Source organism: Sycon ciliatum, chromosome 7 (assembly GCF_964019385.1).
Source record: "Sycon ciliatum chromosome 7, ocSycCili1.1, whole genome shotgun sequence".
Classification (NCBI taxonomy): domain Eukaryota; kingdom Metazoa; phylum Porifera; class Calcarea; order Leucosolenida; family Sycettidae; genus Sycon; species Sycon ciliatum.
In genome coordinates, this window is record NC_088649.1 from 3,478,133 (window position 1) to 3,488,727 (window position 10,595).

Here is a 10,595-nt window from a genome sequence, read left to right on the forward strand (position 1 = left end):
CCACAACCCTGCATCAAAGTTGGAATGGAGAGCAACCAATGGAGAAGCGATCATGTTTTATAGTGCTAAGAAGTGGTGGAGCTCGTGCGAGATAAGGCGGCAACTTCAGATGCAGATCGACGATATGCATAATTTCCTGGAAGTTTGACAATGTGCAGACCTTCTTGTCACTAACCGGCACAAACCCGCAAGTGCACAGTTAGGAGATGAGTTGATAACTGATTTATTTGCTCTGACTGAAAGAGAATTTATACGATAAGTGAACGTGGCAGTGCAACATCGTACCAAGAGTACATAACCCCCAGAGTGTGCAACGCCTGATCCAGCTCTGTGTAGGGTCTTGGTCGAGCGGAATCGGATCTTCTGATGTCATGCGTACACTTCACACCAGCGCAAGGCCGGTCTCGAGGCAGGGCACCATTGTTTTGGATCCAAGAGTACCCGCGACTCCCCGGGTTCCCCTCAGATGTGTACGGTATTATGACGCAAAGATCCGATTCCGCTCGACCAAGACCCTACAGTCGATGCGCCAGATTTGAAAAATCACGTCGGAACACAGAGTTCTATTTTTCAGATGCACCCTTTTTGGGCACTTTTCTCAAGGCATTCTCAACATACGATCGTTTTCATGTATGTACGTGCTGGCCAGTCTCACGCTTTCTCGGAGTTATTCGTCACACTCGAGGATTCAGTAGTCGCCTTTCACCTTTTTCTGTTATGAGTTCTTCAAGAACGACGAAATTCTGTAGTTTGGTGTCGCTACACGTCGGTTTGTCTCTTTTCCTTTTTTCGTCGAAATTTCGTCGCCCGACCTATAATTTCGTGCCACCGAATTAACCAGGCATTTCGCTACTTCTATGCTGGACGTATCGAAAGAGTAAGTCTTTGTGACATTGGAGCGGAAGTTATGTTCTGGCCGAAAAAAAGGCATGCCTCTGATGACGTGATTTCTAACTAGTGTTTTTACGTATATTTTCCATGCATGTGTGCACAGATGTCAGCGGCAGGAAGACCCAGCAATGCCACAACTAGCACAAGCATACATACTTGACGACCATGTGGCCCAGAATGAAGCATTTGCTCCAAAGTGCCATCTGACAAGCGATTTACACATGACTCATTGGCAAAAGCTACACACATGCACATCCATCACGTCAGGCCAATGCATTTATTGCAAGTGCGTCAAAGCACTACGACGCCAAGTATGCACAGCAGCGAAAGAAAATAAGCCACCAGTTAGCCAAAGCACATGCAGTGTACATGATTGCAGCGGAGCGGCATCCGTACACTGTCCTGCAGACAAACTGCGCGTGCACAGTCTGAAAGAACAGTGCGAACCGCTTCTGTGCCCAACCCATTACCAGCAGGGTGTGGGCCATGCAACATGTGCTTGGTGTAAGTCGAGGCTCACACCAGAACACAGGTGGAAGTCACCAAACTTTCAGCTTGCAGAGCATGTGTTGCGTAGCATGCACCATGTCAGGATTTCAGACGAGAGTCGATTTTGTAGACGCTGCTACCAAAAGCAAATTGACATGCTCCCTGCCGACAATGCACCAAGCACAGACCACCGATTGCGAAGCATCATCTCTCAGTACAGCACGGAAGGTGCCGAGAGTGATTTCCCCAATATTATAGTCATTGCCGCTACAGGACGGGAATTGCTGGACAAGGATGCCATATTGTTGACGACAGTGCACGATTTGTATACAGAGACTTTGCACCCAGCTGCTGACCCCAAGCCAGCGGCATACGTGCTCGACAAATTGAAGTTGACCCTGGAGCACCACTTGCACGTCATTCCACCTAAGTCGCGGAAGGATGGCACATTGCTGCTACGCAATGGATGTAATGTAATGCTGAGAAGGCACTACATATGATCCTTTCTGCAGAGCGTAAACACAAGATAGAGCAAACACCAACAAAGCTGGAAGACCTCACTCTGCCATGCTCACAGCACAATTGATAGCCAGCAACCGAATAATACATGTACTTCACAAATATGGGAACCCATTTACACCAAGTGCTATTATCGGACAATGCCATTATGCTCCTAGCACGCGGCACAAGAAAATTATAGAGCTTCGCCAGCATTGCCTTGATTTTGTCGTAATGTGATGGTGTGTGCGTGTGTGTGTGTGTGTGGTGTGTGTGTGTGTGTATGTGTGTGTGAACATGGGAACCCATTTACACCAAGTGCTATTATCGGGCAATGCGATTATGCTCCTAGCACGCGGCACAAGAAAATTATAGAGCTTCGCCGGCATTGCCTTGATTTTGTCGTAATGTGATGGTGTGTGCGTGTGGTGTGTGTGTCACTGTGTGTGTGGTGGTGTGTGTGGGTGGTGTGTGTATGTATATGTGTGTGTGTGTGTGTGTGTGTGTGTGTGTGTGTGTGTGTGTGTGTGTGTGTGTGTGTGTGTGCGTGCGTGCGTGCGTGCGTGCGTGCGTGCGTGCGTGCGTGCGTGCGTGCGTGCGTGCGTGCGTGCGTGCGTGCGTGCGTGCGTGCGTGCGTGCGTGCGTGCGTGCGTGCGTGCGTGGGTGGGTGTGTGTGTGTGTGTGTGTGTGTGTGTGTGTGTGTGTGTGTGTGTGTGTGTGTGTGTGTGTGTGTGTGTGTGTGTGTGTGTGTGTGTGTGTGTGTGTGTGTGTGTGTGTGTGTGTGTGTGTGTGTGTGTGTGTGTGTGTACATTACATATTGCCCTATCAAAAATATATAAATAAACTCGGATGGTGAGCCAATGTAATCATGGATAAAAAGAATAAGGACAAAATGTTACGAGTTATGACTAACTGTCCACCATGTACCAATGTCGCTAGATCATATACAGTCGGCGAGCGCGACAAAAAGGCACAAACTGACAGGGAATACTAAGACATACAACGACCAAATAATATTCAAGTTAATTTCGAAATGTCTATAATTTCGTGCCGTCGGATTAACCAAGCATGCAACGAAAGGAAAGGTATACACGCTTAGACATATATTATTAGGCAATTATCTGCACCAACCTGCATTCCGGCCGAAGCATCATGTCGGGTGTGGTGGGTCGGCATTCCGACGTATCTCCACACACCAGGAAAATCGTGAAGCGAGAATTCCCTCGTCTGCAACTGGCAAAGTCTTCACTTGACAATCAAGTTGAAATTTCTAGATACCTAGCTAATAGGAGCAGACTTCAGGACATTTGTCGCACTCGGGAATCGTCAGTTCGATCCGTACAGGGTTGGTTAGTCACAAGAAATATAGCAACTTCATTGACTGACATCTTCATCTTTACCAACACAGTTCACCACATAAACTTTCGCGCGAAAAAAATAAAAAGACCCACTCAGCTGGCTTGGCGCATCGACTGCCTACACAGAGCTGGATCTTTTTTTTTTTTTTTTTTTTTTTTTTTTTTTCATGATAGCAACAGCCTCTTTTACGGGCAAGATTAAAAATTAAAAGCAACACAATGATGAGAAAACAAGAGGGGTAAACACAATAACTTTATCAAAGCTGTTGACTCACGCATACACACACACACACACAAGATAACAATGATACTCAGTACCTAGACTGCAGGAGTTGCAAAGAAAGTTAAATCAATGCAGCCTCCGCGTTTGCGAGGACAGCAGACTGATCATTGACGCGTCGCATCCGCCGGGCACCACGAAGGCAGGCAACACTGGCACGCAGGAGACCAAAACCAAGACGACAACGCAGCAACGCCATCACCATTGCGTATGGCTCTCCGGATTTCTCTGCAGACAGAGCAGCAATTCGCTTGAGAAGAGCGGAAGCAGCTCGACCGGCTCCACCTGTGGCTGAGAATACGACAGGTACGAAGGAGGCTCGCTCAACTTCTTGCACCCTCTGACCATACCTGCGACGCTTCTCTCGCTCATGGCTCTGGTAGCGAGCAGCGAGAGAAGAGGAACGGTTTGAAGGAGCGAAAGGGTTAAACACCCGTACATCAAGATAAACGCGTTCAAACCGTCCTCCCCACACGCCACTCGCCGCCACATCCAGACGGGCTTGATCCTCGGTGGACGCCGTCCGGTAGCGGAAAAGCTCGCCGGTGAGGGGTTGGAGATGAGGCTCTACTTCTACGCTGTGTGCCACCTTCTTCAGTTGGCCAGCGATGATGTCCCGTACCTCATTGTGGCGAAGCGTCGGGAAACCACCAGTGGGGCAAGAGAGAGCATGCTCAACAGAGAAGGTGGCACCACAGACACAAGTAGAAGGGAGCCGTGCAGGGTGCCAGCCATACCGCAATGCCAGACCATCGCGAAATTCACATTTTGACAAGCTGAACCCATGCCGACTGAGGGGGCGACACGTGAGCCAGCTGGACGCACCCGCCTCACTGCCAAGGTTGATGGAGTGCTGGAGGGCAGAGGAGGCTCGGGCGGTGAATTGGCGAAGGGCTTCCGTGGCAGCTGCCTTCACATCCTTGCGGTTAGAGGCCTTCAGGCTGGCGACCTCTGCCAAAGAGTCGCCCAGGTTGAAACTCTGGGTGAGGATGTTGGCAACCATAGGAGCAGTGATGGCACGTGAGGATTGGTATTGGGCCGACAGAGAGGTGGGATCCAATATTCCTAGACCACCGTTCCGGCAGGGGAAGAAGAAAAGGGTGCGGAGCTCAGAGCTGATTTCCTGGCCTGTGAGAGCTGGGAGGAGTTTCGTGGCAATGACCCGCTCCAGTGAAGCAAGGCCAGCAGACGCACTTTCGAGTACCCGGCAGAGGAAAGACCAGCGGCTGGAGAGGCCTCGGGTGAAAGCAGAATAGGCTGCTTGTGGCTGAGGCAGGGCGGTTGATGTCAGTGATTCGACCTGCCCACACCAGTCCCGGGCTTTCTCGTGTACGTAGTCTTCGACAAACGCAGGTGTGCCTATGGCTGAACCCAGGTAGCGGTTGCCTGTGGCGGTGATGTGGATGCCTGTGCCGTCGAACAGCTGGACAGCTTCATCGTAGTCGTCAGGCTTCACCACGAGCACGGACTTTGCTGGGTTGAGGAAGTATCCGAAATCAGGCCCTCTGCCGTGCAGTTTGTCCCACCAGGTTCGGAGAGGAACGAGTCGGCCACCTGCGGACGAATCGTCCGCATACCATAGCTGGCAGGCGCCGGGTGTTACGATCTCCCGGATCACAGAGCTGGATCAGGCGTTGCACACTCTGGGGGGTTATGTACTCTTGATCGTACGGAGCACGCGCACTTCATTATTTTGGGAGAGCAGTATGCAGCAGTTGGGAAAAATGCGAGCTCTGGCATGGCTGTGTAAACCTAGAGGGTCTGAGGCTACAAACTGTGCATGTGGCAGAATTTGCCGTACAGAGTTCACAGTACAATATTTACCGTATAGACTAAGAGAAAGCTACAGATTGCTGCAGCCCGTAAAAGAGGCTTTTACTACTTAAAAAAAAAAAAAAAAAAAAAAAAAAAACAGATTGCTGCAGTGCCGAAACATGAACTAAAACATGTAAAATAGCAAAATTAAACTATCTCGCTTCGCGACACTCCCGCCGCAAAGTTAAGTAATACAATTTGTGCGATGCCGTAAGAGACTAGAGAGCTGAAACAGATTTCCAGCTGGAAATACTTCAATACTTAAAGAACAAATGCAAGAAACTATATCTAAGCAATTCGAAGTTCTGGAGCTAGTTTCATCATTACCGTTACAGAATTTACGGTATGTCACAACACAACCTTAATTAATCGAGACCTAGGTTTGCACGATGAGACTCAATAACTGAACCGTAAGCAATGTAGATATTACTATCATAATTAAATTTAGAAAAACATAAACAAGAACACTGGCAACTGTTCGAACGAGAGAGCTTGGAAGCTCAGGGCCCTGCGCTATGCTTTGTTGCCTAGCTTATCGTACATGTTGTTAGAACTGATGGAAATGCTTTTTTCCTTTGATTAGCTACATCATTGTATTGCAAAAACTTTTCAATGAGATACTGAAGTAACGTCTTCTGCATAGCTATGGGACCGGCGCTGACTCTGCCGATCACTGGCGTTCTGGAGTCGACGGGATGTCTGTCCTGACGTTTCCTGGGACCGGCGCTGACTCTGCCGATCACGGGCGTTCTTCTTCTTCTTATCTTCTTCTTATTATATATATCAAAACCTATGTATTTGTTTACCGCTGCCTGAATGGACTTGATAGTCCTCTTCTGCGAGACCGCTTTACCTTGCGCGCCCATGGTGCTCGCACTGCAGCCACCACCCGTGGCCAAGTCTCTGCTGCTCTTGTTCTGCCCCCCGCTAACACCCGATATGGCTTTAGTGCAATTTCTTATTTGGGCGCTGCCAGGTGGAATACACTTCCACCGGCTTGCCGCATGTCTAGTTCACCAGCTGAATTTCGCTCATCCATCAAATTATACCTAGGGTTCCCTGTAAAAAGGCGCTGACGCCTGTTGGGAACTCCCTAGTAAAAGAAGAATAAATAATAAATAATAATAATAATAATACTGACGGCAACTAACATCCATTCTGACAGCATTTACTCGTCTCCCTACTTCGTATTTCTTTCCAGAGAATCTCCCCATACAGCAGGGAGTCGTTTACATAATATGACTCCCTGCTATACATCTACATGACTGTATATACGTTATAATTATTATGCTATCGGCCTACATGCGATTCCCGGGCTGGTCGACAGGCGGCCCAGCCAGCCTGCTAGTGGGATCTCGGCCTCGCACACAAATCCACACAAAATGTTACTGCACTGAATGAATTCCCCCGAAACACTTCGCATATATACTCATTCTCTTGATGGTACCGTACTCTTGATGGTAGGGGACAGGTACGGGATAGCGCCAGGCATGTCGATGGCGCAAACAAACAAAAATATTGTGGCCAGCTGTCTTTGCTGGTACGGTACAGTACGGGACAGATACGGGATAGCGCCATTCGTGACACAAACAAACAAACAAACAAACAAACACCAAATTAAAGCTGTGTGGACCCTGGCTAGCGCCAGACGTTACTGAAGTAACGTCTTCTGCATAGCTACGGGAATAAGTACCAGGTACATGCAGTTAATCCATATGGCTACTATGCTTGTCCATCTTCGATCAGATCACGGGTGCGCATTGTAGCTGCTGTTGCTGCATTGCGTCGCGGGCGTTCAGGCAGTGGCGCAATTGCAGGCTCTGGCACTTCTGCAGAGTTTACTTCGCCTGATGAACACTCTAACGGATAGAGATGGCTTACCGGCCGGTTCATGGAACTCCCAGATGGCATACGTAGCGTCACTGATCGCACTTCGCTGTCTGTGCTTTGGTGTAGCTGCGCGATTCTTCCTATTTTCCAGCAGCTGCGCGGCCGATCAACATCCTTGATCAGAACAATGCAGTTGACACTTGGCTTGAAGCTATTGGAATTTCGTTGACTGTGTTGTTGTGGTTGTAGTGACTGCAAATACTCTGCCGACCACTTCTCCCAGAAAATGTTGAGACATTTCTGCTGCTGTTTCCACAGGTTGACGAGTTGTTGAGCATTACTGACATGTGTGATGTAGTCAGGGTCATCTGTAATGACAAAGTTAGGCTGACCAAGAGAACTATGCCCAGTTAAGAAATTGGCAGGCGTGAGAACATGATCGATTGTGAAGTCCTCACCAACGTATACCAGTGGTCTAGAATTGACAATTGCCTCAATCTCAATTAGCAAAGTTTCAAGTTGACAGAATGTAAGCTGTCCAGTTCCAATTGATTTCTTCAGAGATCGTTTCACAATACCAATCATGCGTTCGTAAACACCACCCATCCAAGGAGCTAACTCAGTGATGTATTTCCATTTAATATCTTTTCCCGCAATGAATTCCATTACATCATTATGTTGAATTGACTCAAGCCAGAGAAGATCAATAACATTCTTAGACAGCTTGAATTGCTTGGCATTATCACTTACTATGTACTTCGGTGTACCTCTTCGTGAAATGAACCGTCTGAAACACATTAGGAATTGCTCAGTAGACATATTGCGAACTAATTCCATATGAATAGCTCTGGTAGTTAGGCAAGTGAGGATGCATACCCACACTTTAGCTGTTTCAGTTTCCGTTTTCACATACATTGGCCCAAAGTAATCAAGACCAACAGATTCGAACACCCTCCCAGGGACAAGCCGTTCCTCAGGCAAAGGTGCAAATGGTGGTGTTGCAAATGGCTTTCCATGATGGCATTTACACAAAAGACATTCCTTAATCACCCGTCTAACCGTTGCTCGACCTTTAGGCACCCAGTAATTCCGTCTCAATTCAGCCAATGTCTGACTAACACCCGAATGTTTAAGTGAGGTATGCTGTTCCATTACAATTAACCTTGTTAAGTGTGAACCATAAGCTAGCAATAGAGGAAATTTACTTTCGAATGGTAGGTGAGAATACTCCAGTCTACCCTTACATCGGATTAAACCATTATCAAGGAAGAGACCCAAAGCATCGACGAGCTGATGTCGCTTGCCTTGTTCTATTGCCTTGATTTCATTTCCAAAGTGCTGAGCTTGATGATACCGAAATTAAATTAATAAATAATTTATTAATGAGCCGTCAGATGAGAAAACAGACCTTATCGCAAAAACTGTACAGTGCAGAAAAGTGCACTTGAAAGTTGGCGAGTTTACCCACTGGTGCGTATGGACAGCCAAGCCACAAACCGTCGTATTTCAGTCAAATATCGGTCTTTTGGGACAATCCAAGTATGTAAATCGAAGAGAAAACTCCAAGGAATCCAATGCAGCAAGCGCGGTCGCGGCACGATTCTGCGTTCCCGAGATGCGAAGCCTGCAAGATACGTCACGGCACTTTGCATTTCTACACGCGAGTCAAACGCTCCAGACCAGGGATTTCCCCCTTTTCAAGCGATCTACGATCTCGGCAACAGGCTCAGACGGCTTGGAAGCTCTCACTGCATCTTCACGAAAAAAATTGGGCGTCCTGGGATAATGGAGATGGAAATGGCGAGCGATTTTCGTGTGACGGCGCAAGTCTAGCGCTGAAGCGATGTCTGCAGCTTGTTGCGCTGGAGCTGTGCTTTATTTGCTATCGGATTTGGGCCCAACGGGTTGCTTGTCGCCAGAGCTTTCCAGAAAGCCCAAGTTTGTGGAAATCGGTCAAAGGAAACAGAAAATATTATCCAAAGTAGGTGAAACAATTGTTGTATTGCACCCAAAATTGAGGTGCAATTTGTAATGGTCTCCTACTGTCGTGGCTATAACTTTACTTTCCCTGGTCCAAATCAACTCTAGTTTTCTGCATATGATTCCTGGTGCTCCTGGCAATCAGATAGCACCACAAACAAAAATATGACTTTTTTGTGATAAGGTCTGTTTTCTCATCTGACGGCTCGAATGATAGCTACTCTTGACATTGCGATTTCTTCAGCTGTGAGATTCGTTTTACTTTCCGACTTTTCGTGTTTGAGTTTCCGTATGAATCGTTGTACCCATGCATTCACTCTCACAAGCTTAGAAAACGAGGAGAACTTCTCACAGGTGACTACCTCATTGTGTTCATTGCTAACAAAGGCCGATTCGGGAGAGGGACCTTCGTCCGCATTTTCCTCACAAATTGGCATTTCACTTCCCGAAGCTTGCATTGCTGGAAACATACTTTCTGGATAGGAACCAGACTTTAACCGCGTTGGACCCTCCCACCACAAGGTGTTCTGCTGTAAACTCGTTGCATTAGCTCCTCGAGAAACAATATCAGCTGGATTTTCTTTCCCAGAAACATGACCGTACATGACATTATTCACCTCGTGAATGGTTCTAATTCTTCTTGCAATAAATTGCGGCCGCTGTTGATTTCCCGTTACCCATGCTAGTGCACATTTTGAGTCGGTCCATAGGTGCGTCTTGCTGAGCTCGAATGGTACTTGCTCTCTAAGAAATTTGACCATCTTTGTACCAAGTACTACAGCATAGAGTTCTAACCTAGGAGTGGATGTGGGCTTGGTTGGCGCAATGCGACTCTTGCTAAATATCAGGTCGACTGAAACATTATCGCCACAAGTAGTGAGTAGGTACGCAGCAGCACCATACGCATGTGCGGATGCGTCAGTAAAAACGTGTAGTTCATACTTGGGAGTTGAACCGTCATCACTTCGAGTACCCACAAACCTTGGCAATTTTATTCCACTAAGTGACAACAGTGAATCACACAATTTCTGGCATTCTTTGCGTACATCATCTGGTAAGATATCATCCCACCCAAATTTTCTCTTCCAAAGCTCCTGCATGATGATTTTCGCCTCAACCGTGACAGGATTGACTACACCCATTTGGTCGAATACTGACGAAATACATTGCAGTAGCTGACGTTTTGTTTCGATCTCATGAAATGCCCTTGGCGGTGGTACCCAAATTACGTCATCCTCGGTATCCCAGCCCATGCCTAGAACTTTCGTGCGGTTACCTTTGACTTGATCATTCTCCGGCAGTGAAGAGATGAACTCGTGGTCGTTGGACGCCCATTGTCGTAGATTCATCGAAGCTTCGTTGAAAATCTGCTTCTGCTGCTTGTAGTACTGCTGCGCTGATTCCGTATCTTCTGCACTACCAAGTACATTATCGACGTAGATGTTTCGGGTGAC

The 10,595-nt window shown here is 47.5% G+C and overlaps 1 long non-coding RNA gene across 1 annotated transcript; it reads right to left on the reverse strand.

The window, feature by feature from the left end:
* Positions 1–1,149: 1,149 nt before the first annotated feature.
* Positions 1,150–3,218, reverse strand: LOC135821490 (uncharacterized). Its single transcript, XR_010554373.1, has 2 exons — positions 3,010–3,218; positions 1,150–1,886 (listed from the first exon to the last, which is right to left on the reverse strand). It is a non-coding gene; the product is annotated as an uncharacterized LOC135821490 (long non-coding RNA).
* Positions 3,219–10,595: the final 7,377 nt, after the last annotated feature.